Source organism: Procambarus clarkii, chromosome 28 (assembly GCF_040958095.1).
Source record: "Procambarus clarkii isolate CNS0578487 chromosome 28, FALCON_Pclarkii_2.0, whole genome shotgun sequence".
Lineage (NCBI taxonomy): Eukaryota > Metazoa > Arthropoda > Malacostraca > Decapoda > Cambaridae > Procambarus > Procambarus clarkii.
The window spans coordinates 18,507,737-18,535,598 of record NC_091177.1 but is presented as its reverse complement, the minus strand read 5'-3'; positions in this window follow the sequence as shown (position 1 = coordinate 18,535,598).

Genomic DNA, 27,862 nt, shown 5'->3' with positions numbered 1-27,862 from the left:
ATAATACGAAACCACGCTCTATGATTTGAAGTTAAAATCCTCAAATATGGTATAATAGTGACTTTTTCACGTTAATCATGTAGTTTGATATTACGTAAATATATTCATATTTACCAATATTTCGATACTATTTCATGTAGTATCACAATATGTGATTTGGCCTTCAAATCTCAGAATGTCGCATAATATTGCATTTTAAGCAAGTTTTCTTGCATTTTGTTTCGTACGAATAATCACCGAATTTAGCAATATTTTGACGTTTATCATCTCATTTTCCTCTATGTGATTTAAACAAAATATCATCGAATTTTGCCGTTTTTCCACATTTTTTTGAACTTTCAGTTTATGGATATTAATTCATTATATATACGATAAAAATGATGCAAACACATAATTGATTAGATAATAACCTTAAATACTTCATTTTCAATCAACTATTTGTTTCTCGTTAAAATACTGAGTAAGATATTGAAAAGGGGAGAAGTTCTGTTTTTATTGCATATATCGACGTTTCAGCCGGATTAGAGCGGTTTTCGTGTACATCTTCCATCGGTAATTTAAACGAAAATCAGGAACATTTTAGTTAATTCTAATGAAAACACATTGGTTTTTATCATTTGTATTGGGAACAACATTGTCATATGTCTTTCTTGGATCTAAATAATACGAAACCTCACTCCATGATTTGAATTTAAAATCCTCATATATGGTAAAATAGATAATTTTTTCATGTAGTGTTATTTTACGTAAATATATTCGTTTTTACGAATATTTCGATACTATATCATGTAGTATCACGATATGTGATTTGGCCTTCAAATCTCAGAATTTCGCGTAATATTGCATTTTAAGCAAGTTTTCTTGCATTTTGTTTCGTACGAAAAATCACCGAATTTAGCAATATTTTGACGTTTATCATCCCCTTTTCCTCTATGTGATTTAAAAAAAATATCATCGAATTAGGCAATATTTTGTTGTTTTTTAAACGTTTTTTTTTAATTTTCAGTTTATGGGTATTAATTCATTATATATACGATAAAAATGATACAAACACATAATTGATTAGATAATAACCTTAAATACTTCATTTTCAATCAACTATTTGTTTCACGATAAAATACTTAGTAAGTTATTGAAAAGGGGGGAAGTTCTGTTTTTATTGCATATATCGACGTTTCAGCCGGAATAGAGCGGTTTTCGTGTACATCTTCCATCGGTAATATAAACGGAAAATCAGGAACATTTTAGTTAATTCTAATGAAAACACATTGGTTTTTATCATTTGTATTGGAAACAACATTGTCATATGTCTTTTCTTGGATCTAAATAATACGAAACCTCGCTCTATGATTTGAAGTTAAAATCCTCATATATGGTAAAATAGTGACTTTTTTCATGTAGTGTTATTTTACGTAAATATATTCGTTTTTACGAATATTTCGATACTATTTCATGTAGTATCACGATATGTGATTTGCCCTTCAAATATCAGAATTTCGCGTAATATTGCATTTTAAGCAAGTTTTCTTGCATTTTGTTTCGTACGAAAAATCACCGAATTTAGCAATATTTTGACGTTTATCATCTCTTTTTCCTTTATGTGATTTAAACAAAATATCATCGAATTAGGCAATATTTTGCCGTTTTTCCACGTTTTTGTGAATTTTCAGTCAATGGGTATTAATTCATTATATATACGATAAAAATGATGCAAACACATAATTGATTGGAAATTAACCTTAAATACTTCATTTTCAATCAACCATTTGTTTCTCGTTGAAATACCGAGTAGGATATTGAAGAGGGGAGAAGTTCGGTTTTTATTGCATATATCGACGTTTCAGCCGGAATAGAGCGGTTTTCGTGTACATCTTCCATCGGTAATATAAACGGAAAATCAGGAACATTTTAGTTAATTCTAATGAAAACACATTGGTTTTTATCATTTGTATTGGAAACAACATTGTCATATGTCTATTCTTGGATCTAAATAATACGAAACCTCGCTCTATGATTTGAAGTTAAAATCCTCATATATGGTAAAATAGTGACTTTTTCACGTTAATCATGTAGTTTGATATTACGTAAATATATTCATTTTTACCAATATTTCGATACTATTTCATGTAGTATCACGATATGTGATTTGGCCTTTAAATCTCAGCATGTCGCATAATATTGCATTTTAAGCAAGTTTTCTTGCATTTTGTTTCGTACGAAAAATCATCGAATTTAGCAATATTTTGACGTTTATCATCCCCTTTTCCTCTATGTGATTTAAACAAAATATCATCGAATTAGGCAATATTTTGCCGTTTTTCCACGTTTTTTTGAATTTCCAGTTTATGGGTATTAATTCATTATATATACGATAAAAATGATGCAAGCACATAATTGATTAGATAATAACTTTAAATACTTCATTTTCAATCAACTATTTGTTTCTCGTTAAAATACTGAGTAGGATATTGAAGAGGGGAGAAGTTCTATTTTTATTGCATATATCGACGTTTCAGCCGGATTAGAGCGGTTTTACGTGTACATCTTCCATCTGTAATATAAACGGAAAATCAGGAACATTTTAGTTAATTCTAATGAAAACACATTGTTTTTTATCATTTGTTTTGGAAACAACATTGTCATATGTCTTTTCTTGGATCTAAATAATACAAAACCTCGCTCTATGATTTGAAGTCAAAATCCTCAAATATGGTAAAATAGTGACTTTTTCACGTTAATCATGTAGTTTGATATTACGCAAATATATTAATTTTACCAATATTTCGATACTATTTCATGTAGTATCACGATATGTGATTTGGCCTTCAAATCTCAGAATGTCGCATATTATTGCATTTTAAGCAAGTTTTCTTGCATTTTGTTTCGTACGAAAAATCACCGAATTTAGCAATATTTTGACGTTTATCATCTCATTTTCCTCTATGTGATTTAAAGAAAATATCATCGAATTATGCAATATTTTGCCGTTTTTCCACATTTTTTTGAACTTTCAATTTATGGGTATTAATTCATTATATATACGATAAAAATGATGCGAACACATAATTGATTAAAAATTAACCTTAAATACTTCATTTTCAATCAACTATTTGTTTCTCGTTAAAATACTGAGTAAGATATTGAAAAGGGGAGAAGTTCTGTTTTTATGGCATATATCGACGTTTCAGCCGGAATAGAGCGGTTTTCGTGTACATCTTCCATCGGTAATATAAACGGAAAATCAGGAACATTTTAGTTAATTCAATTGAAAACACATTGGTTTTTATCATTTGTATTGGAAACATTATTGTCATATGTCTATTCTTGGATCTAAATAATACGAAACCTCGCTCTATGATTTGAAGTTAAAATCCTCATATATTGTAAAATAGTGACTTTTTTCACGTTTTTCATGTTGTGTGATTTTACTTAAATATATTCATTTTTACCAATATTTCGATACGATTTCATGTAGAATCACGATATGTGATTTGGCCTTCAATTCTCAGAATGTCGCATAATATTGCATTTTAAGCAAGTTTTCTTGCATTTTGTTTCGTACGAAAAATCATCGAATTTAGCAATATTTTGACGTTTATCATCCCCTTTTCCTCTATGTGATTTAAAAAAAATATCATCGAATTAGGCAATATTTTGTTGTTTTTTAAACGTTTTTTTTGAATTTTCAGTTTATGGGTATTAATTCATTATATATACGATAAAAATGATGCAAACACATAATTGATTAGATAATAACCTTAAATACTTCATTTTCAATCAACTATTTGTTTCTCGATAAAATACTTAGTAAGTTATTGAAAAGGGGGGAAGTTCTGTTTTTATTGCATATATCGACGTTTCAGCCGGAATAGAGCGGTTTTCGTGTACATCTTCCATCGGTAATATAAACGGAAAATCAGGAACATTTTAGTTAATTCTAATGAAAACACATTGGTTTTTATCATTTGTATTGGAAACAACATTGTCATATGTCTTTTCTTGGATCTAAATAATACGAAACCTCGCTCTATGATTTGAAGTTAAAATCCTCATATATGGTAAAATAGTGACTTTTTTCATGTAGTGTTATTTTACGTAAATATATTCGTTTTTACGAATATTTCGATACTATTTCATGTAGTATCACGATATGTGATTTGCCCTTCAAATATCAGAATTTCGCGTAATATTGCATTTTAAGCAAGTTTTCTTGCATTTTGTTTCGTACGAAAAATCACCGAATTTAGCAATATTTTGACGTTTATCATCTCTTTTTCCTTTATGTGATTTAAACAAAATATCATCGAATTAGGCAATATTTTGCCGTTTTTCCACGTTTTTGTGAATTTTCAGTCAATGGGTATTAATTCATTATATATACGATAAAAATGATGCAAACACATAATTGATTGGAAATTAACCTTAAATACTTCATTTTCAATCAACCATTTGTTTCTCGTTGAAATACCGAGTAGGATATTGAAGAGGGGAGAAGTTCGGTTTTTATTGCATATATCGACGTTTCAGCCGGAATAGAGCGGTTTTCGTGTACATCTTCCATCGGTAATATAAACGGAAAATCAGGAACATTTTAGTTAATTCTAATGAAAACACATTGGTTTTTATCATTTGTATTGGAAACAACATTGTCATATGTCTATTCTTGGATCTAAATAATACGAAACCTCGCTCTATGATTTGAAGTTAAAATCCTCATATATGGTAAAATAGTGACTTTTTCACGTTAATCATGTAGTTTGATATTACGTAAATATATTCATTTTTACCAATATTTCGATACTATTTCATGTAGTATCACGATATGTGATTTGGCCTTTAAATCTCAGCATGTCGCATAATATTGCATTTTAAGCAAGTTTTCTTGCATTTTGTTTCGTACGAAAAATCATCGAATTTAGCAATATTTTGACGTTTATCATCCCCTTTTCCTCTATGTGATTTAAACAAAATATCATCGAATTAGGCAATATTTTGCCGTTTTTCCACGTTTTTTTGAATTTCCAGTTTATGGGTATTAATTCATTATATATACGATAAAAATGATGCAAGCACATAATTGATTAGATAATAACTTTAAATACTTCATTTTCAATCAACTATTTGTTTCTCGTTAAAATACTGAGTAGGATATTGAAGAGGGGAGAAGTTCTATTTTTATTGCATATATCGACGTTTCAGCCGGATTAGAGCGGTTTTACGTGTACATCTTCCATCTGTAATATAAACGGAAAATCAGGAACATTTTAGTTAATTCTAATGAAAACACATTGTTTTTTATCATTTGTTTTGGAAACAACATTGTCATATGTCTTTTCTTGGATCTAAATAATACAAAACCTCGCTCTATGATTTGAAGTCAAAATCCTCAAATATGGTAAAATAGTGACTTTTTCACGTTAATCATGTAGTTTGATATTACGCAAATATATTAATTTTACCAATATTTCGATACTATTTCATGTAGTATCACGATATGTGATTTGGCCTTCAAATCTCAGAATGTCGCATATTATTGCATTTTAAGCAAGTTTTCTTGCATTTTGTTTCGTACGAAAAATCACCGAATTTAGCAATATTTTGACGTTTATCATCTCATTTTCCTCTATGTGATTTAAAGAAAATATCATCGAATTATGCAATATTTTGCCGTTTTTCCACATTTTTTTGAACTTTCAATTTATGGGTATTAATTCATTATATATACGATAAAAATGATGCGAACACATAATTGATTAAAAATTAACCTTAAATACTTCATTTTCAATCAACTATTTGTTTCTCGTTAAAATACTGAGTAAGATATTGAAAAGGGGAGAAGTTCTGTTTTTATGGCATATATCGACGTTTCAGCCGGAATAGAGCGGTTTTCGTGTACATCTTCCATCGGTAATATAAACGGAAAATCAGGAACATTTTAGTTAATTCAATTGAAAACACATTGGTTTTTATCATTTGTATTGGAAACATTATTGTCATATGTCTATTCTTGGATCTAAATAATACGAAACCTCGCTCTATGATTTGAAGTTAAAATCCTCATATATTGTAAAATAGTGACTTTTTTCACGTTTTTCATGTTGTGTGATTTTACTTAAATATATTCATTTTTACCAATATTTCGATACGATTTCATGTAGAATCACGATATGTGATTTGGCCTTCAATTCTCAGAATGTCGCATAATATTGCATTTTAAGCAAGTTTTCTTGCATTTTGTTTCGTACGAAAAATCATCGAATTTAGCAATATTTTGACGTTTATCATCCCCTTTTCCTCTATGTGATTTAAAAAAAATATCATCGAATTAGGCAATATTTTGTTGTTTTTTAAACGTTTTTTTTGAATTTTCAGTTTATGGGTATTAATTCATTATATATACGATAAAAATGATGCAAACACATAATTGATTAGATAATAACCTTAAATACTTCATTTTCAATCAACTATTTGTTTCTCGATAAAATACTTAGTAAGTTATTGAAAAGGGGGGAAGTTCTGTTTTTATTGCATATATCGACGTTTCAGCCGGAATAGAGCGGTTTTCGTGTACATCTTCCACCGGTAATATAAACGGAAAATCAGGAACATTTTAGTTAATTCTAATAAAAACACATTGGTTTTTATCATTTGTATTGGAAACAACATTTTCATATGTCTTTTCTTGGATCTAAATAATACGAAACCTCGCTCTATGATTTGAAGTTAAAATCCTCATATATGGTAAAAGAGTGACTTTTTTTACCTTTTTCATGTAGTGTGATTTTACGTAAATATATTCGTTTTTACCAATATTTCGATACTATTTCATGTAGTATCACGATACGTGATTTGGCCTTCAAATCTCAGAATTTCGCGTAATATTGCATTTTAAGCAAGTTTTCTTGCATTTTGTTTCGTACGAAAAATCCTCGAATTTAGCAATATTTTGACGTTTATCATCTCCTTTTCCTTTATGGGAATAAACAAAATATCATCGAATTAGGCAATATTTTGCCTTTTCCAAGTTTTGTGAATTTTCAGTCTATGGGTATTAATTCAATAAATATACGATACAAATGATGCAAACACATAATTGATTAGAAAATAACCTTAAATACTTAATTTTCAATCAAACATTTGTTTCTCGTTAAAATACTGAGTAGGATATTGAAGAGGGGAGAAGTTCGGTTTTTATTGCATATATAGACGTTTCAGCCGGATTAGAGCGGTTTTACGTGTACATCTTCCATCTGTAATATAAACGGAAAATTAGGAACATTTTAGTTAATTCTAATGAAAACACATTGTTTGTTATCATTTGTATTGGAAACAACATTGTCATATGTCTTTTCTTGGATCTTAATTATACGAAACCTCGCTCTATGATTTGAAGTTAAAATCCTCAAATATGGTAAAATAGTGACTTTTTCACGTTAATCATGTAGTTTGATATTACGCAAATATATTAATTTTTACCAATATTTCGATACTATTTCATGTAGTATCACGATATGTGATTTGGCCTTCAAATCTTAGAATGTCGCATAATATTGCATTTTAAGCAAGTTTTCTTGCATTTTGTTTCGTACAAAAAATCACCGAATTTAGCAATATTTCGACGTTTATCGTCTCTTTTTCCTCTATGTGATTTAAACAAAATATCATCGAATTAGGCAATATTTTGCCGTTTTTCCACGTTTTTTTGAATTTCTATTTTATGGGAATTAATTCTTTATATATACGATAAAAATGATGCAAACACATAATTGGTTAGATAATAACTTTAAATACTTCATTTTCAATCAACTATTTGTTTCTCGTTAAAATACTGAGTAAGATATTGAAAAGGGGAGAAGTTCTGTTTTTATTGCATATATCGACGTTTCAGCCGGAATAAAGCGGTTTTCGTGTACATCTTCCATCGGTAATTTAAACGGAAAATCAGGAACATTTTAGTTCATTCTAATGAAAACACATTGGTTTTTATCATTTGTATATTTGAACAACATTATCATATGTCTTTTCTTGGATCTAAATAATACGAAACCTCGCTCCATGATTTGAAGTTAAAATCCTCATATATGGTAAAACAGTGACTTTTTTCATGTAGTGTTATTTTACGTAAATATATTCGTTTTTACGAATATTTCGATACTATTTCATGTAGTATCACGATATGTGATTTGCCCTTCAAATCTCAGAATTTCGCGTAATATAGCATTTTAAGCAAGTTTTCTTGCATTTTGTTTCGTACGAAAAATCACCGAATTTAGCAATATTTTGACGTTTATCATCTCCTTTTCCTCTATGTGATTTAAACAAAATATCATCGAATTAGGCAATATTTTGCCGTTTTTCCACGTTTTTGTGAATTTTCAGTCTATGGGTATTAATTCAATAAATATACGATAAAAATGATGCAAACACATAATTGATTAGAAATTAACCTTAAATACATCATTTTCAATCAACTATTTGTTTCTCGTTAAAATACTGAGTAAGATATTGAAAAGGGGAGAAGTTCTGTTTTTATTGCATATATCGACGTTTCAGCCGGAAGAGAGCGGTTTTCGTGTACATCTTCCATCGGTAATATAAACGGAAAATCAGGAACATTTTAGTTAATTCAATTGAAAACACATTGGTTTTTAACATTTGTATTGGAAACATTATTGTCATATGTCTTTTCTTGGATCTAAATAATACGAAACCACGCTCTATGATTTGAAGTTAAAATCCTCAAATATGGTAAAATAGTGACTTTTTCACGTTAATCATGTAGTTTGATATTACGTAAATATATTCATTTTTACCAATATTTCGATACTATTTCATGTAGTATCACAATATGTGATTTGGCCTTCAAATCTCAGAATGTCGCATAATATTGCATTTTAAGCAAGTTTTCTTGCATTTTGTTTCGTACGAATAATCACCGAATTTAGCAATATTTTGACGTTTATCATCTCATTTTCCTCTATGTGATTTAAACAAAATATCATCGAATTTTGCCGTTTTTCCACATTTTTTTGAACTTTCAGTTTATGGATATTAATTCATTATATATACGATAAAAATGATGCAAACACATAATTGATTAGATAATAACCTTAAATACTTCATTTTCAATCAACTATTTGTTTCTCGTTAAAATACTGAGTAAGATATTGAAAAGGGGAGAAGTTCTGTTTTTATTGCATATATCGACGTTTCAGCCGGATTAGAGCGGTTTTCGTGTACATCTTCCATCGGTAATTTAAACGGAAAATCAGGAACATTTTAGTTAATTCTAATGAAAGCACATTGGTTTTTATCATTTGTATTGGGAACAACATTGTCATATGTCTTTTCTTGGATCTAAATAATACGCAACCTCGCTCCATGATTTGAAGTTAAAATCCTCATATATTGTAAAATAGATACTTTTTTCATGTAGTGTTATTTTACGTAAATATATTCGTTTTTAGGAATATTTCGATACTATATCATGTAGTATCACGATATGTGATTTGGCCTTCAAATCTCAGAATTTCGCGTAATATTGCATTTTAAGCAAGTTTTCTTGCATTTTGTTTCGTACGAAAAATCACCGAATTTAGCAATATTTTGACGTGTATCATCTCCTTTTCCTTTATGTGATTTAAACAAAATATCATCGAATTAGGCAATATTTTGCCGTTTTTCCACGTTTTTGTGAATTTTCAGTCTATGGGTATTAATTCAATAAATATACGATAAAAATGATGCAAACACATAATTGATTAGAAATTAACCTTAAATACTTCATTTTCAATCAACCATTTGTTTCTCGTTGAAATACCGAGTAGGATATTGAAGAGGGGAGAAGTTCGGTTTTTATTGCATATATCGACGTTTCAGCCGGAATAGAGCGGTTTTCGTGTACATCTTCCATCGGTAATATAAACGGAAAATCAGGAACATTTTAGTTAATTCTAATGAAAACACATTGGTTTTTATCATTTGTATTGGAAACAACATTGTCATATGTCTTTTCTTGGATCTAAATAATACGAAACCTCGCTCTATGATTTGAAGTTAAAATCCTCATATATTGTAAAATAGTGACTTTTTTCACGTTTTTCATGTAGTGTGATATTACGTAAATATATTCATTTTTACCAATATTTCGATACGATTTCATGTAGTATCACGATATGTGATTTGGCCTTCAATTCTCAGAATGTCGCATAATATTGCATTTTAAGCAAGTTTTCTTGCATTTTGTTTCGTACAAAAAATCACCGAATTTAGCAATATTTCGACGTTTATCATCTCTTTTTCCTCTGTGAGTTAAACAAAATATCATCGAATTAGGCAATATTTTGCCGTTTTTCCACGTTTTTTTGAATTTCTAGTTTATGGGTATTAATTCTTTATATATACGATAAAAATGATGCAAACACATAATTGGTTAGATAATAACTTTAAATACTTCATTTTCAATCAACTATTTGTTTCTCGTTAAAATACTGAGTAAGATATTGAAAAGGGGAGAAGTTCTGTTTTTATTGCATATATCGACGTTTCAGCCGGAATAGAGCGGTTTTCGTGTACATCTTCCATCGGTAATTTAAACGGAAAATCAGGAACATTTTAGTTAATTCTAATGAAAACACATTGGTTTTTATCATTTGTATATTTGAACAACATTGTCATATGTCTTTTCTTGGATCTAAATAATACGAAACCTCGCTCCATGATTTGAAGTTAAAATCCTCATATATGGTAAAATAGTGACTTTTTTCATGTAGTGTTATTTTACGTAAATATATTCGTTTTTACGAATACTTCGATATTATTTCATGTAGTATCACGATATGTGATTTGCCCTTCAAATCTCAGAATTTCGCGTAATATAGCATTTTAAGCAAGTTTTCTTGCATTTTGTTTCGTACGAAAAATCACCGAATTTAGCAATATTTTGACGTTTATCATCTCCTTTTCCTCTATTTGATTTAAACAAAATATCATCGAATTAGGCAATATTTTGCCGTTTTTCCACGTTTTTGTGAATTTTCAGTCTATGGGTATTAATTCAATAAATATACGATAAAAATGATGCAAACACATAATTGATTAGAAATTAACCTTAAATACTTCATTTTCAATCAATCATTTGTTTCTCGTTGAAATACCGAGTAGGATATTGAAGAGGGGAGAAGTTCGGTTTTTATTGCATATATCGACGTTTCAGCCGGAATAGAGCGGTTTTCGTGTACATCTTCCATCGGTAATATAAACGGAAAATCAGGAACATTTTAGTTAATTCAAATGAAAACACATTGGTTTTTATCATTTGTATTGGAAACAACATTGTCATATGTCTTTTCTTGGATCTAAATAATACGAAACCTCGCTCTATGATTTGAAGTTAAAATCCTCATATATGGTAAAATAGTGACTTTTTCACGTTAATCATGTAGTTTGATATTACGTAAATATATTCATTTTTACCAATATTTCGATACTATTTCATGTAGTATCACGATATGTGATTTGGCCTTCAAATCTCAGAATGTCGCAAAATATTGCATTTTAAGCAAGTTTTCTTGCATTTTATTTCGTACGAAAAATCACCGAATTTAGCAATATTTTGACGTTTAACATCTCTTTTTCCTCTATGTGATTTAAACAAAATATCATCGAATTAGGCAATATTTTGCCGTTTTTCTACGTTTTTTTTTATTTTTAGTTTATGGGTATTAATTCATTATATATACGATAAAAATGATGCAAACACATAATTGATTAGATAATATCCTTAAATACTTCATTTTCAATCAACCAGTTTTCAGTTTCTCGTTAAAATACTGAGTAGGATATTGAAGAGGGGAGAAATTCGGTTTTTATTGCATATATCGACGTTTCAGCCGGATTAGAGCGGTTTTACCAGTGCATCTTCCATCTGTAATATAAACGGAAAATCAGGAACATTTTAGTTAATTCTAATGAAAACACATTGTTTTTTATCATTTGTATTGGATACAACATTGTCATATGTCTTTCCTTGGATCTAAATAATACGAAACCTCGCTCTATGATTTGAAGTTAAAATCCTCAAATATGGTAAAATAGTGACTTTTTCACGTTAATCATGTAGTTTGATATTACGCAAATATATTAATTTTTACCAATATTTCGATACTATTTCATGTAGTATCAGGATATGTGATTTGGCCTTCAAATCTCAGAATGTCGCATAATATTGCATTTTAAGCAAGTTTTCTTGCATTTTGTTTCGTACGAAAAATCACCGAATTTAGCAATATTTCGACGTTTATCATCTCTTTTTCCTCTATGTGATTTAAACAAAATATCATCGAATTAGGCAATATTTTGCCGTTTTTCCACGTTTCTTTGAATTTTTGGTTTATGGGTATTAATTCATTATATATACTATAAAAATGATGCAAACACATAATTGATTAGATAATAACCTTAAATACTTCATTTTCAATCAACTATTTGTTTCTCGTTAAAATAATGAGTAAGATATTGAAAAGGGGAGAAGTTCTGTTTTTATTGCATATATCGACGTTTCAGCCGCAATAGAGCGGTTTTCGTGTACATCTTCCATCGGTAATTTAAACGGAAAATTAGGAACATTTTAGTTAATTCTAATGAAAACACATTGGTTTTTATCATTTGTATATTTGAACAACATTGTCATATGTCTTTTCTTGGATCTAAATAATACAAAACCTCGCTCCATGATTTGAAGTTAAAATCCTCATATATGGTAAAATAGTGACTTTTTTCATGTAGTGTTATTTTACGTAAATATATTCGTTTTTACGAATATTTCGATACTATTTCATGTATTATCACGATATGTGATTTGCCCTTCAAATATCAGAATTTCGCGTAATATTGCATTTTAAGCAAGTTTTCTTGCATTTTGTTTCGAACGAAAAATCACCGAATTTAGCAATATTTTGACGTTTATCATCTCTTTTTCCTTTATGTGATTTAAACAAAATATCATCGAATTAGGCAATATTTTGCCGTTTTTCCACGTTTTTTTGAATTTTCAGTTTATGGGTATTAATTCATTATATATACGATAAAAATGATGCAAGCACATAATTGATTAGATAATAACTTTAAATACTTCATTTTCAATCAACTATTTGTTTCTCGTTAAAATACTGAGTAGGATATTGAAGAGGGGAGAAGTTCTATTTTTATTGCATATATCGACGTTTCAGCCGGATTAGAGCGGTTTTACGTGTACATCTTCCATCTGTAATATAAACGGAAAATCAGGAACATTTTAGTTAATTCTAATGAAAACACATTTTTTTTTATCATTTGTTTTGGAAACAACATTGTCATATGTCTTTTCTTGGATCTAAATAATACAAAACCTCGCTATATGATTTGAAGTCAAAATCCTCAAATATGGTAAAATAGTGACTTTTTCACGTTAATCATGTAGTTTGATATTACGCAAATATATTAATTTTACCAATATTTCGATATTATTTCATGTAGTATCACGATATGTGATTTGGCCTTCAAATCTCAGAATGTCGCATATTATTGCATTTTAAGCAAGTTTTCTTGCATTTTGTTTCGTACGAAAAATCACCGAATTTAGCAATATTTTGACGTTTATCATCTCATTTTCCTCTATGTGATTTAAACAAAATATCATCGAATTATGCAATATTTTGCCGTTTTTCCACATTTTTTTGAACTTTCAATTTATGGGTATTAATTCATTATATATACGATAAAAATGATGCGAACACATAATTGATTAGATAATAACCTTAAATACTTCATTTTCAATCAACTATTTGTTTCTCGTTAAAATACTGAGTAAGATATTGAAAAGGGGAGAAGTTCTGTTTTTATTGCATATATCGACGTTTCAGCCGGAATAGAGCGGTTTTCGTGTACATCTTCCATCGGTAATATAAACGGAAAATCAGGAACATTTTAGTTAATTCAATTGAAAACACATTGGTTTTTATCATTTGTATTGGAAACATTATTGTCATATGTCTTTTCTTGGATCTAAATAATACGAAACCACGCTCTATGATATGAAGTTAAAATCCTCAAATATGGTAAAATAGTGACTTTTTCACGTTAATCATGTAGTTTGATATTACGTAAATATATTCATTTTTACCAATATTTCGATACTATTTCATGTAGTATCACAATATGTGATTTGGCCTTCAAATCTCAGAATGTCGCATAATATTGCATTTTAAGCAAGTTTTCTTGCATTTTGTTTCGTACGAATAATCACCGAATTTAGCAATATTTTGACGTTTATCATCTCATTTTCCTCTATGTGATTTAAACAAAATATCATCGAATTTTGCCTTTTTTCCACATTTTTTTGAACTTTTTTAGTTTATGGATATTAATTCATTATATATACGATAAAAATGATGCAAACACATAATTGATTAGATAATAACCTTAAATACTTCATTTTCAATCAACTATTTGTTTCTCGTTAAAATACTGAGTAAGATATTGAAAAGGGGAGAAATTCTGTTTATATTGCATATATCGACGTTTCAGCCGGATTAGAGCGGGTTTCGTGTACATCTTCCATCGGTAATTTAAACGGAAAATCAGGAACATTTTAGTTAATTCTAATGAAAACACATTGGTTTTTATCATTTGTATTGGGAACAACATTGTCATATGTCTTTTCTTTGATCTAAATAATACGAAACCTCGCTCCATGATTTGAAGTTAAAATCCTCATATATGGTAAAATAGATACTTTTTTCATGTAGTGTTATTTTACGTAAATATATTCGTTTTTACGAATATTTCGATACTATATCATGTAGTATCACGATATGTGATTTGGCCTTCAAATCTCAGAATGTCGCATAATATTGCATTTTAAGCAAGTTTTCTTGCATTTTGTTTCGTACGAAAAATCATCGAATTTAGCAATATTTTGACGTTTATCATCCCCTTTTCCTCTATGTGATTTAAAAAAAATATCATCGAATTAGGCAATATTTTGTTGTTTTTTAAACGTTTTTTTTTTTTTTTCAGTTTATGGGTATTAATTCATTATATATACGATAAAAATGATGCAAACACATAATTGATTAGATAATAACCTTAAATACTTCATTTTCAATCAACTATTTGTTTCTCGATAAAATACTGAGTAAGTTATTGAAAAGGGGGGAAGTTCTGTTTTTATTGCATATATCGACGTTTCAGCCGGAATAAAGCGGTTTTCGTCTACATCTTCCATCGGTAATATAAACGGATAATCAGGAACATTTTAGTTAATTGTAATGAAAACACATTGGTTTTTATCATTTGTATTGGAAACAACATTGTCATATGTCTTTTCTTGGATCTAAATAATACGAAACCTCGCTCTATGATTTGAAGTTAAAATCCTCATATAATGCAAAATAGTGACTTTTTTCACGTTTTTCATGTAGTGTGATTTTACGTAAATATATTCATTTTTACCAATATTTCGATACGATTTCATGTAGTATCACGATATGTGATTTGGCCTTCAATTCTCAGAATGTCGCATAATATTGCATTTTAAGCAAGTTTTCTTGCATTTTGTTTCGTACGAAAAATCATCGAATTTAGCAATATTTTGACGTTTATCATCCCCTTTTCCTCTATGTGATTTAAAAAAAATATCATCGAATTAGGCAATATTTTGTTGTTTTTTAAACGTTTTTTTTTAATTTTCAGTTTATGGGTATTAATTCATTATATAAACGATAAAAATGATGCAAACACATAATTGATTAGATAATAACCTTAAATACTTCATTTTCAATCAACTATTTGTTTCTCGATAAAATACTGAGTAAGTTATTGAAAAGGGGGGAAGTTCTGTTTTTATTGCATATATCGACGTTTCAGCCGGAATAAAGCGGTTTTCGTCTACATCTTCCATCGGTAATATAAACGGATAATCAGGAACATTTTAGTTAATTGTAATGAAAACACATTGGTTTTTATCATTTGTATTGGAAACAACATTGTCATATGTCTTTTCTTGGATCTAAATAATACGAAACCTCGCTCTATGATTTGAAGTTAAAATCCTCATATATGGTAAAACAGTGACTTTTTTCACGTTTTTCATGTAGTGTGATTTTACGTAAATATATTCGTTTTTACCAATATTTCGATACTATTTCATGTAGTATCACGTTACGAGATTTGGCCTTCAAATCTCAGAATTTCGCGTAATATTGCATTTTAAGCCAGTTTTCTTGCATTTTGTTTCGTACGAAAAATCCTCGAATTTAGCAATATTTTGACGTTTATCATTTGCTTTTCCTTTATGGGAATAAACAAAATATCATCGAATTAGGCAATATTTTGCCGTTCTTCCAAGTTTTGTGAATTTTCAGTTTATGGGCATTAATTCAATAAATATACGATAAAAATGATGCAAACACATAATTGATTAGATAATAACCTTAAATACTTCATTTTCAATCAACTATTTGTTTCTCGGTAAAATACTGAGTAAGATATTGAAAAGGGGAGAAGTTCTGTTTTTATTGCATATATCGACGTTTCACCCGGAATATAGCGGTTTTCGTGTACATCTTCCATCGGTAATATAAACGGATAATCAGGAACATTTTAGTTAATTCTAATGAAAACACATTGGTTTTTATCATTTGCATTGGAAACAACATTGCCATATGTCTTTTCTTGGATCTAAATAATACGAAACCTCGCTCCATGATTTGAAGTTAAAATCCTCATATATGGTAAAATAGTGACTTTTTTCATGTAGTGTTTTTTACGTAAATATATTCGTTTTTACGAATATTTCGATACTATTTCATGTAGTATCACGATATGTGATTTGGCCTTCAAATCTCAGAATTTTGCGTAATATTGCATTTAAAGCAAGTTTTCTTGCATTTTGTTTCGTACGAAAAATCACCGAATTTAGCAATATTTTGACGTTTATCATCTCCTTTTCCTTTATGTGATTTAAACAAAATATCATCGAATTAGGCAATATTTTGCCGTTTTTCCACGTTTTTGTGAATTTTCAGCCTATGGGTATTAATTCAATAAATATACGATAAAAATTATGCAAACACATAATTGATTAGAAATTAACCTTAAATACTTCATTTTCAATCAACTATTTGTTTCTTTTTAAAATACTGAGTAAGATATTGAAAAGGGGAGAAGTTCTGTTTTTATTGCATATATCGACGTTTCTGCCGGAATAGAGCCGTTTTCGTGTACATCTTCCATCGGTAATATAAACGGAAAATCAGGAACATTTTAGTTAATTCTAATGAAAACACATTGGTTTTTATCATTTGCATTGGAAACAACATTGCCATATGTCTTTTCTTGGATCTAAATAATACGAAACCTCGCTCCATGATTTGAAGTTAAAATCCTCATATATGGTAAAATAGTGACTTTTTTCATGTAGTGTTATTTTACGTAAATATATTCGTTTTTACGAATATTTCGATACTATTTCATGTAGTATCACGATATGTGATTTGCCCTTCAAATATCAGAATTTCGCGTAATATTGCATTTTAAGCAAGTTTTCTTGCATTTTGTTTCGAACGAAAAATCACCGAATTTAGCAATATTTTGACGTTTATCATCTCTTTTTCCTTTATGTGATTTAAACAAAATATCATCGAATTAGGCAATATTTTGCCGTTTTTCCACGTTTTTTTAAATTTTCAGTTTATGGGTATTAATTCATTATATATACGATAAAAATGATGCAAGCACATAATTGATTAGATAATAACTTTAAATACTTCATTTTCAATCAACTATTTGTTTCTCGTTAAAATACTGAGTAGGATATTGAAGAGGGGAGAAGTTCTATTTTTATTGCATATATCGACGTTTCAGCCGGATTAGAGCGGTTTTACATGTACATCTTCCATCTGTAATATAAACGGAAAATCAGGAACATTTTAGTTAATTCTAATGAAAACACATTTTTTTTTATCATTTGTTTTGGAAACAACATTGTCATATGTCTTTTCTTGGATCTAAATAATACAAAACCTCGCTCTATGATTTGAAGTCAAAATCCTCAAATATGGTAAAATAGTGACTTTTTCACGTTAATCATGTAGTTTGATATTACGCAAATATATTAATTTTACCAATATTTCGATATTATTTCATGTAGTATCACGATATGTGATTTGGCCTTCAAATCTCAGAATGTCGCATATTATTGCATTTTAAGCAAGTTTTCTTGCATTTTGTTTCGTACGAAAAATCACCGAATTTAGCAATATTTTGACGTTTATCATCTCATTTTCCTCTATGTGATTTAAACAAAATATCATCGAATTATGCAATATTTTGCCGTTTTTCCACATTTTTTTGAACTTTCAATTTATGGGTATTAATTCATTATATATACGATAAAAATGATGCGAACACATAATTGATTAGATAATAACCTTAAATACTTCATTTTCAATCAACTATTTGTTTCTCGTTAAAATACTGAGTAAGATATTGAAAAGGGGAGAAGTTCTGTTTTTATTGCATATATCGACGTTTCAGCCGGAATAGAGCGGTTTTCGTGTACATCTTCCATCGGTAATATAAACGGAAAATCAGGAACATTTTAGTTAATTCAATTGAAAACACATTGGTTTTTATCATTTGTATTGGAAACATTATTGACATATGTCTTTTCTTGGATCTAAATAATACGAAACCACGCTCTATGATATGAAGTTAAAATCCTCAAATATGGTAAAATAGTGACTTTTTCACGTTAATCATGTAGTTTGATATTACGTAAATATATTCATTTTTACCAATATTTCGATACTATTTCATGTAGTATCACAATATGTGATTTGGCCTTCAAATCTCAGAATGTCGCATAATATTGCATTTTAAGCAAGTTTTCTTGCATTTTGTTTCGTACGAATAATCACCGAATTTAGCAATATTTTGACGTTTATCATCTCATTTTCCTCTATGTGATTTAAACAAAATATCATCGAATTTTGCCTTTTTTCCACATTTTTTTGAACTTTTTTAGTTTATGGATATTAATTCATTATATATACGATAAAAATGATGCAAACACATAATTGATTAGATAATAACCTTAAATACTTCATTTTCAATCAACTATTTGTTTCTCGTTAAAATACTGAGTAAGATATTGAAAAGGGGAGAAGTTCTGTTTATATTGCATATATCGACGTTTCAGCCGGATTAGAGCGGTTTTCGTGTACATCTTCCATCGGTAATTTAAACGGAAAATCAGGAACATTTTAGTTAATTCTAATGAAAACACATTGGTTTTTATCATTTGTATTGGGAACAACATTGTCATATGTCTTTTCTTTGATCTAAATAATACGAAACCTCGCTCCATGATTTGAAGTTAAAATCCTCATATATGGTAAAATAGATACTTTTTTCATGTAGTGTTATTTTACGTAAATATATTCGTTTTTACGAATATTTCGATACTATATCATGTAGTATCACGATATGTGATTTGGCCTTCAAATCTCAGAATGTCGCATAATATTGCATTTTAAGCAAGTTTTCTTGCATTTTGTTTCGTACGAAAAATCATCGAATTTAGCAATATTTTGACGTTTATCATCCCCTTTTCCTCTATGTGATTTAAAAAAAATATCATCGAATTAGGCAATATTTTGTTGTTTTTTAAACGTTTTTTTTTTTTTTTCAGTTTATGGGTATTAATTCATTATATATACGATAAAAATGATGCAAACACATAATTGATTAGATAATAACCTTAAATACTTCATTTTCAATCAACTATTTGTTTCTCGATAAAATACTGAGTAAGTTATTGAAAAGGGGGGAAGTTCTGTTTTTATTGCATATATCGACGTTTCAGCCGGAATAAAGCGGTTTTCGTCTACATCTTCCATCGGTAATATAAACGGATAATCAGGAACATTTTAGTTAATTGTAATGAAAACACATTGGTTTTTATCATTTGTATTGGAAACAACATTGTCATATGTCTTTTCTTGGATCTAAATAATACGAAACCTCGCTCTATGATTTGAAGTTAAAATCCTCATATATTGCAAAATAGTGACTTTTTTCACGTTTTTCATGTAGTGTGATTTTACGTAAATATATTCATTTTTACCAATATTTCGATACGATTTCATGTAGTATCACGATATGTGATTTGGCCTTCAATTCTCAGAATGTCGCATAATATTGCATTTTAAGCAAGTTTTCTTGCATTTTGTTTCGTACGAAAAATCATCGAATTTAGCAATATTTTGACGTTTATCATCCCCTTTTCCTCTATGTGATTTAAAAAAAATATCATCGAATTAGGCAATATTTTGTTGTTTTTTAAACGTTTTTTTTTAATTTTCAGTTTATGGGTATTAATTCATTATATAAACGATAAAAATGATGCAAACACATAATTGATTAGATAATAACCTTAAATACTTCATTTTCAATCAACTATTTGTTTCTCGATAAAATACTGAGTAAGTTATTGAAAAGGGGGGAAGTTCTGTTTTTATTGCATATATCGACGTTTCAGCCGGAATAAAGCGGTTTTCGTCTACATCTTCCATCGGTAATATAAACGGATAATCAGGAACATTTTAGTTAATTGTAATGAAAACACATTGGTTTTTAATCATTTGTATTGGAAACAACATTGTCATATGTCTTTTCTTGGATCTAAATAATACGAAACCTCGCTCTATGATTTGAAGTTAAAATCCTCATATATGGTAAAACAGTGACTTTTTTCACGTTTTTCATGTAGTGTGATTTTACGTAAATATATTCGTTTTTACCAATATTTCGATACTATTTCATGTAGTATCACGTTACGAGATTTGGCCTTCAAATCTCAGAATTTCGCGTAATATTGCATTTTAAGCCAGTTTTCTTGCATTTTGTTTCGTACGAAAAATCCTCGAATTTAGCAATATTTTGACGTTTATCATTTGCTTTTCCTTTATGGGAATAAACAAAATATCATCGAATTAGGCAATATTTTGCCGTTCTTCCAAGTTTTGTGAATTTTCAGTTTATGGGCATTAATTCAATAAATATACGATAAAAATGATGCAAACACATAATTGATTAGATAATAACCTTAAATACTTCATTTTCAATCAACTATTTGTTTCTCGGTAAAATACTGAGTAAGATATTGAAAAGGGGAGAAGTTCTGTTTTTATTGCATATATCGACGTTTCACCCGGAATATAGCGGTTTTCGTGTACATCTTCCATCGGTAATATAAACGGATAATCAGGAACATTTTAGTTAATTCTAATGAAAACACATTGGTTTTTATCATTTGCATTGGAAACAACATTGCCATATGTCTTTTCTTGGATCTAAATAATACGAAACCTCGCTCCATGATTTGAAGTTAAAATCCTCATATATGGTAAAATAGTGACTTTTTTCATGTAGTGTTTTTTACGTAAATATATTCGTTTTTACGAATATTTCGATACTATTTCATGTAGTATCACGATATGTGATTTGGCCTTCAAATCTCAGAATTTTGCGTAATATTGCATTTAAAGCAAGTTTTCTTGCATTTTGTTTCGTACGAAAAATCACCGAATTTAGCAATATTTTGACGTTTATCATCTCCTTTTCCTTTATGTGATTTAAACAAAATATCATCGAATTAGGCAATATTTTGCCGTTTTTCCACGTTTTTGTGAATTTTCAGCCTATGGGTATTAATTCAATAAATATACGATAAAAATTATGCAAACACATAATTGATTAGAAATTAACCTTAAATACTTCATTTTCAATCAACTATTTGTTTCTTTTTAAAATACTGAGTAAGATATTGAAAAGGGGAGAAGTTCTGTTTTTATTGCATATATCGACGTTTCTGCCGGAATAGAGCCGTTTTCGTGTACATCTTCCATCGGTAATATAAACGGAAAATCAGGAACATTTTAGTTAATTCTAATGAAAACACATTGGTTTTTATCATTTGCATTGGAAACAACATTGCCATATGTCTTTTCTTGGATCTAAATAATACGAAACCTCGCTCCATGATTTGAAGTTAAAATCCTCATATATGGTAAAATAGTGACTTTTTTCATGTAGTGTTATTTTACGTAAATATATTCGTTTTTACGAATATTTCGATACTATTTCATGTAGTATCACGATATGTGATTTGCCCTTCAAATATCAGAATTTCGCGTAATATTGCATTTTAAGCAAGTTTTCTTGCATTTTGTTTCGAACGAAAAATCACCGAATTTAGCAATATTTTGACGTTTATCATCTCTTTTTCCTTTATGTGATTTAAACAAAATATCATCGAATTAGGCAATATTTTGCCGTTTTTCCACGTTTTTTTAAATTTTCAGTTTATGGGTATTAATTCATTATATATACGATAAAAATGATGCAAGCACATAATTGATTAGATAATAACTTTAAATACTTCATTTTCAATCAACTATTTGTTTCTCGTTAAAATACTGAGTAGGATATTGAAGAGGGGAGAAGTTCTATTTTTATTGCATATATCGACGTTTCAGCCGGATTAGAGCGGTTTTACGTGTACATCTTCCATCTGTAATATAAACGGAAAATCAGGAACATTTTAGTTAATTCTAATGAAAACACATTTTTTTTTATCATTTGTTTTGGAAACAACATTGTCATATGTCTTTTCTTGGATCTAAATAATACAAAACCTCGCTCTATGATTTGAAGTCAAAATCCTCAAATATGGTAAAATAGTGACTTTTTCACGTTAATCATGTAGTTTGATATTACGCAAATATATTAATTTTACCAATATTTCGATATTATTTCATGTAGTATCACGATATGTGATTTGGCCTTCAAATCTCAGAATGTCGCATATTATTGCATTTTAAGCAAGTTTTCTTGCATTTTGTTTCGTACGAAAAATCACCGAATTTAGCAATATTTTGACGTTTATCATCTCATTTTCCTCTATGTGATTTAAACAAAATATCATCGAATTATGCAATATTTTGCCGTTTTTCCACATTTTTTTGAACTTTCAATTTATGGGTATTAATTCATTATATATACGATAAAAATGATGCGAACACATAATTGATTAGATAATAACCTTAAATACTTCATTTTCAATCAACTATTTGTTTCTCGTTAGAATACTGAGTAAGATATTGAAAAGGGGAGAAGTTCTGTTTTTATTGCATATATCGACGTTTCAGCCGGAATAGAGCGGTTTTCGTGTACATCTTCCATCGGTAATATAAACGGAAAATCAGGAACATTTTAGTTAATTCAATTGAAAACACATTGGTTTTTATCATTTGTATTGGAAACATTATTGACATATGTCTTTTCTTGGATCTAAATAATACGAAACCACGCTCTATGATATGAAGTTAAAATCCTCAAATATGGTAAAATAGTGACTTTTTCACGTTAATCATGTAGTTTGATATTACGTAAATATATTCATTTTTACCAATATTTCGATACTATTTCATGTAGTATCACAATATGTGATTTGGCCTTCAAATCTCAGAATGTCGCATAATATTGCATTTTAAGCAAGTTTTCTTGCATTTTGTTTCGTACGAATAATCACCGAATTTAGCAATATTTTGACGTTTATCATCTCATTTTCCTCTATGTGATTTAAACAAAATATCATCGAATTTTGCCTTTTTTCCACATTTTTTTGAACTTTTTAGTTTATGGATATTAATTCATTATATATACGATAAAAATGATGCAAACACATAATTGATTAGATAATAACCTTAAATACTTCATTTTCAATCAACTATTTGTTTCTCGTTAAAATACTGAGTAAGATATTGAAAAGGGGAGAAGTTCTGTTTATATTGCATATATCGACGTTTCAGCCGGATTAGAGCGGTTTTCGTGTACATCTTCCATCGGTAATTTAAACGGAAAATCAGGAACATTTTAGTTAATTCTAATGAAAACACATTGGTTTTTATCATTTGTATTGGGAACAACATTGTCATATGTCTTTTCTTGGATCTAAATAATACGAAACCTCGCTCCATGATTTGAAGTTAAAATCCTCATATATGGTAAAATAGATACTTTTTTCATGTAGTGTTATTTTACGTAAATATATTCGTTTTTACGAATATTTCGATACTATATCATGTAGTATCACGATATGTGATTTGGCCTTCAAATCTCAGAATGTCGCATAATATTGCATTTTAAGCAAGTTTTCTTGCATTTTGTTTCGTACGAAAAATCATCGAATTTAGCAATATTTTGACGTTTATCATCCCCTTTTCCTCTATGTGATTTAAAAAAAATATCATCGAATTAGGCAATATTTTGTTGTTTTTTAAACGTTTTTTTTTAATTTTCAGTTTATGGGTATTAATTCATTATATATACGATAAAAATGATGCAAACACATAATTGATTAGATAATAACCTTAAATACTTCATTTTCAATCAACTATTTGTTTCTCGATAAAATACTGAGTAAGTTATTGAAAAGGGGGGAAGTTCTGTTTTTATTGCATATATCGACGTTTCAGCCGGAATAAAGCGGTTTTCGTCTACATCTTCCATCGGTAATATAAACGGATAATCAGGAACATTTTAGTTAATTGTAATGAAAACACATTGGTTTTTATCATTTGTATTGGAAACAACATTGTCATATGTCTTTTCTTGGATCTAAATAATACGAAACCTCGCTCTATGATTTGAAGTTAAAATCCTCATATATTGCAAAATAGTGACTTTTTTCACGTTTTTCATGTAGTGTGATTTTACGTAAATATATTCATTTTTACCAATATTTCGATACGATTTCATGTAGTATCACGATATGTGATTTGGCCTTCAATTCTCAGAATGTAGCATAATATTGCATTTTAAGCAAGTTTTCTTGCATTTTGTTTCGTACGAAAAATCATCGAATTTAGCAATATTTTGACGTTTATCATCCCCTTTTCCTCTATGTGATTTAAAAAAAATATCATCGAATTAGGCAATATTTTGTTGTTTTTTAAACGTTTTTTTTTAATTTTCAGTTTATGGGTATTAATTCATTATATAAACGATAAAAATGATGCAAACACATAATTGATTAGATAATAACCTTAAATACTTCATTTTCAATCAACTATTTGTTTCTCGATAAAATACTGAGTAAGTTATTGAAAAGGGGGGAAGTTCTGTTTTTATTGCATATATCGACGTTTCAGCCGGAATAAAGCGGTTTTCGTCTACATCTTCCATCGGTAATATAAACGGATAATCAGGAACATTTTAGTTAATTGTAATGAAAACACATTGGTTTTTATCATTTGTATTGGAAACAACATTGTCATATGTCTTTTCTTGGATCTAAATAATACGAAACCTCGCTCTATGATTTGAAGTTAAAATCCTCATATATGGTAAAACAGTGACTTTTTTCACGTTTTTCATGTAGTGTGATTTTACGTAAATATATTCGTTTTTACCAATATTTCGATACTATTTCATGTAGTATCACGATACGAGATTTGGCCTTCAAATCTCAGAATTTCGCGTAATATTGCATTTTAAGCCAGTTTTCTTGCATTTTGTTTCGTACGAAAAATCCTCGAATTTAGCAATATTTTGACGTTTATCATTTGCTTTTCCTTTATGGGAATAAACAAAATATCATCGAATTAGGCAATATTTTGCCGTTCTTCCAAGTTTTGTGAATTTTCAGTTTATGGGCATTAATTCAATAAATATACGATAAAAATGATGCAAACACATAATTGATTAGATAATAACCTTAAATACTTCATTTTCAATCAACTATTTGTTTCTCGGTAAAATACTGAGTAAGATATTGAAAAGGGGAGAAGTTCTGTTTTTATTGCATATATCGACGTTTCACCCGGAATAGAGCGGTTTTCGTGTACATCTTCCATCGGTAATATAAACGGATAATCAGGAACATTTTAGTTAATTCTAATGAAAACACATTGGTTTTTATCATTTGCATTGGAAACAACATTGCCATATGTCTTTTCTTGGATCTAAATAATACGAAACCTCGCTCCATGATTTGAAGTTAAAATCCTCATATATGGTAAAATAGTGACTTTTTTCATGTAGTGTTTTTTACGTAAATATATTCGTTTTTACGAATATTTCGATACTATTTCATGTAGTATCACGATATGTGATTTGGCCTTCAAATCTCAGAATTTTGCGTAATATTGCATTTAAAGCAAGTTTTCTTGCATTTTGTTTCGTACGAAAAATCACCGAATTTAGCAATATTTTGACGTTTATCATCTCCTTTTCCTTTATGTGATTTAAACAAAATATCATCGAATTAGGCAATATTTTGCCGTTTTTCCACGTTTTTGTGAATTTTCAGCCTATGGGTATTAATTCAATAAATATACGATAAAAATTATGCAAACACATAATTGATTAGAAATTAACCTTAAATACTTCATTTTCAATCAACCATTTGTTTCTCGTTAAAATACCGAGTAGGATATTGAAGAAGGGAGAAGTTCGGCTTTTATTGCATATATCGACGTTTCAGCCGGAATAGAGCGGTTTTCGTGTACATCTTCCATCGGTAATATAAACGGAAAATCAGGAACATTTTAGTTAATTCTAATGAAAACACATTGGTTTTTATCATTTGTATTGGAAACAACATTGTCATATGTCTTTTCTTGGATCTAAATAATACGAAACCTCGCTCTATGATTTGAAGTTAAAATCCTCATATATGGTAAAATAGTGACTTTTTTCACGTTTTTCATGTAGTGTGATTTTACGTAAATATATTCATTTTTTCCGATATTTCGTTACTATTTCATGTAGTATCACGATATGTGATTTGGCCTTCAAATCTCAGAATGTCGCATAATATTGCATTTTAAGCAAGTTTTCTTGCATTTTGTTTTGTACGAAAAATCATCGAATTTAGCAATATTTTGACGTTTATCATCCCCTTTTCCTCTATGTGATTTAAAAAAAATATCATCGAATTAGGCAATATTTTCAGTTTTTCCACGTTTTTTTTTAATTTTCAGTTTATGGGTATTAATTCATTATATATACCATAAAAATGATGCAAATACATAATTGATTAGATAATAACCTTAAATACTTCATTTTCAATCAACTATTTGTTTCTCGATAAAATACTGAGTAAGTTATTGAAAAGGGGGGAAGTTCTGTTTTTATTGCATATATCGACGTTTCAGCCGGAATAGAGCGGTTTTCGTGTACATCTTCCATCGGTAATATAAACGGATAATCAGGAACATTTTAGTTAATTCTAATGAAAACACATTGGTTTTTATCATTTGTATTGGAAACAACATTGTCATAGGTCTTTTCTTGGATCTAAATAATACGAAACCTCGCTCTATGATTTGAAGTTAAAATCCTCATATATGGTAAAATAGTGACTTTTTTCACGTTTTTCATGTAGTGTGATTTTACGTAAATATATTAGTTTTTACCAATATTTTGATACTATTTCATGTAGTATCACGATACGAGATTTGGCCTTCAAATCTCAGAATTTCGCGTAATATTGCATTTTAAGCAAGTTTTCTTGCATTTTGTTTCGTACGAAAAATCCTCGAATTTAGCAATATTTTGACGTTTATCATTTCCTTTTCCTTTATGGGAATAAACAAAATATCATCGAATTAGGCAATATTTTGCCGTTTTTCCAAGTTTTATGAATTTTCAGTTTATGGGCATTAATTCAATAAATATACGATACAAATGATGCAAACACATAATTGATTAGAAAATAACCTTAAATACTTCATTTTCAATCAACCATTTGTTT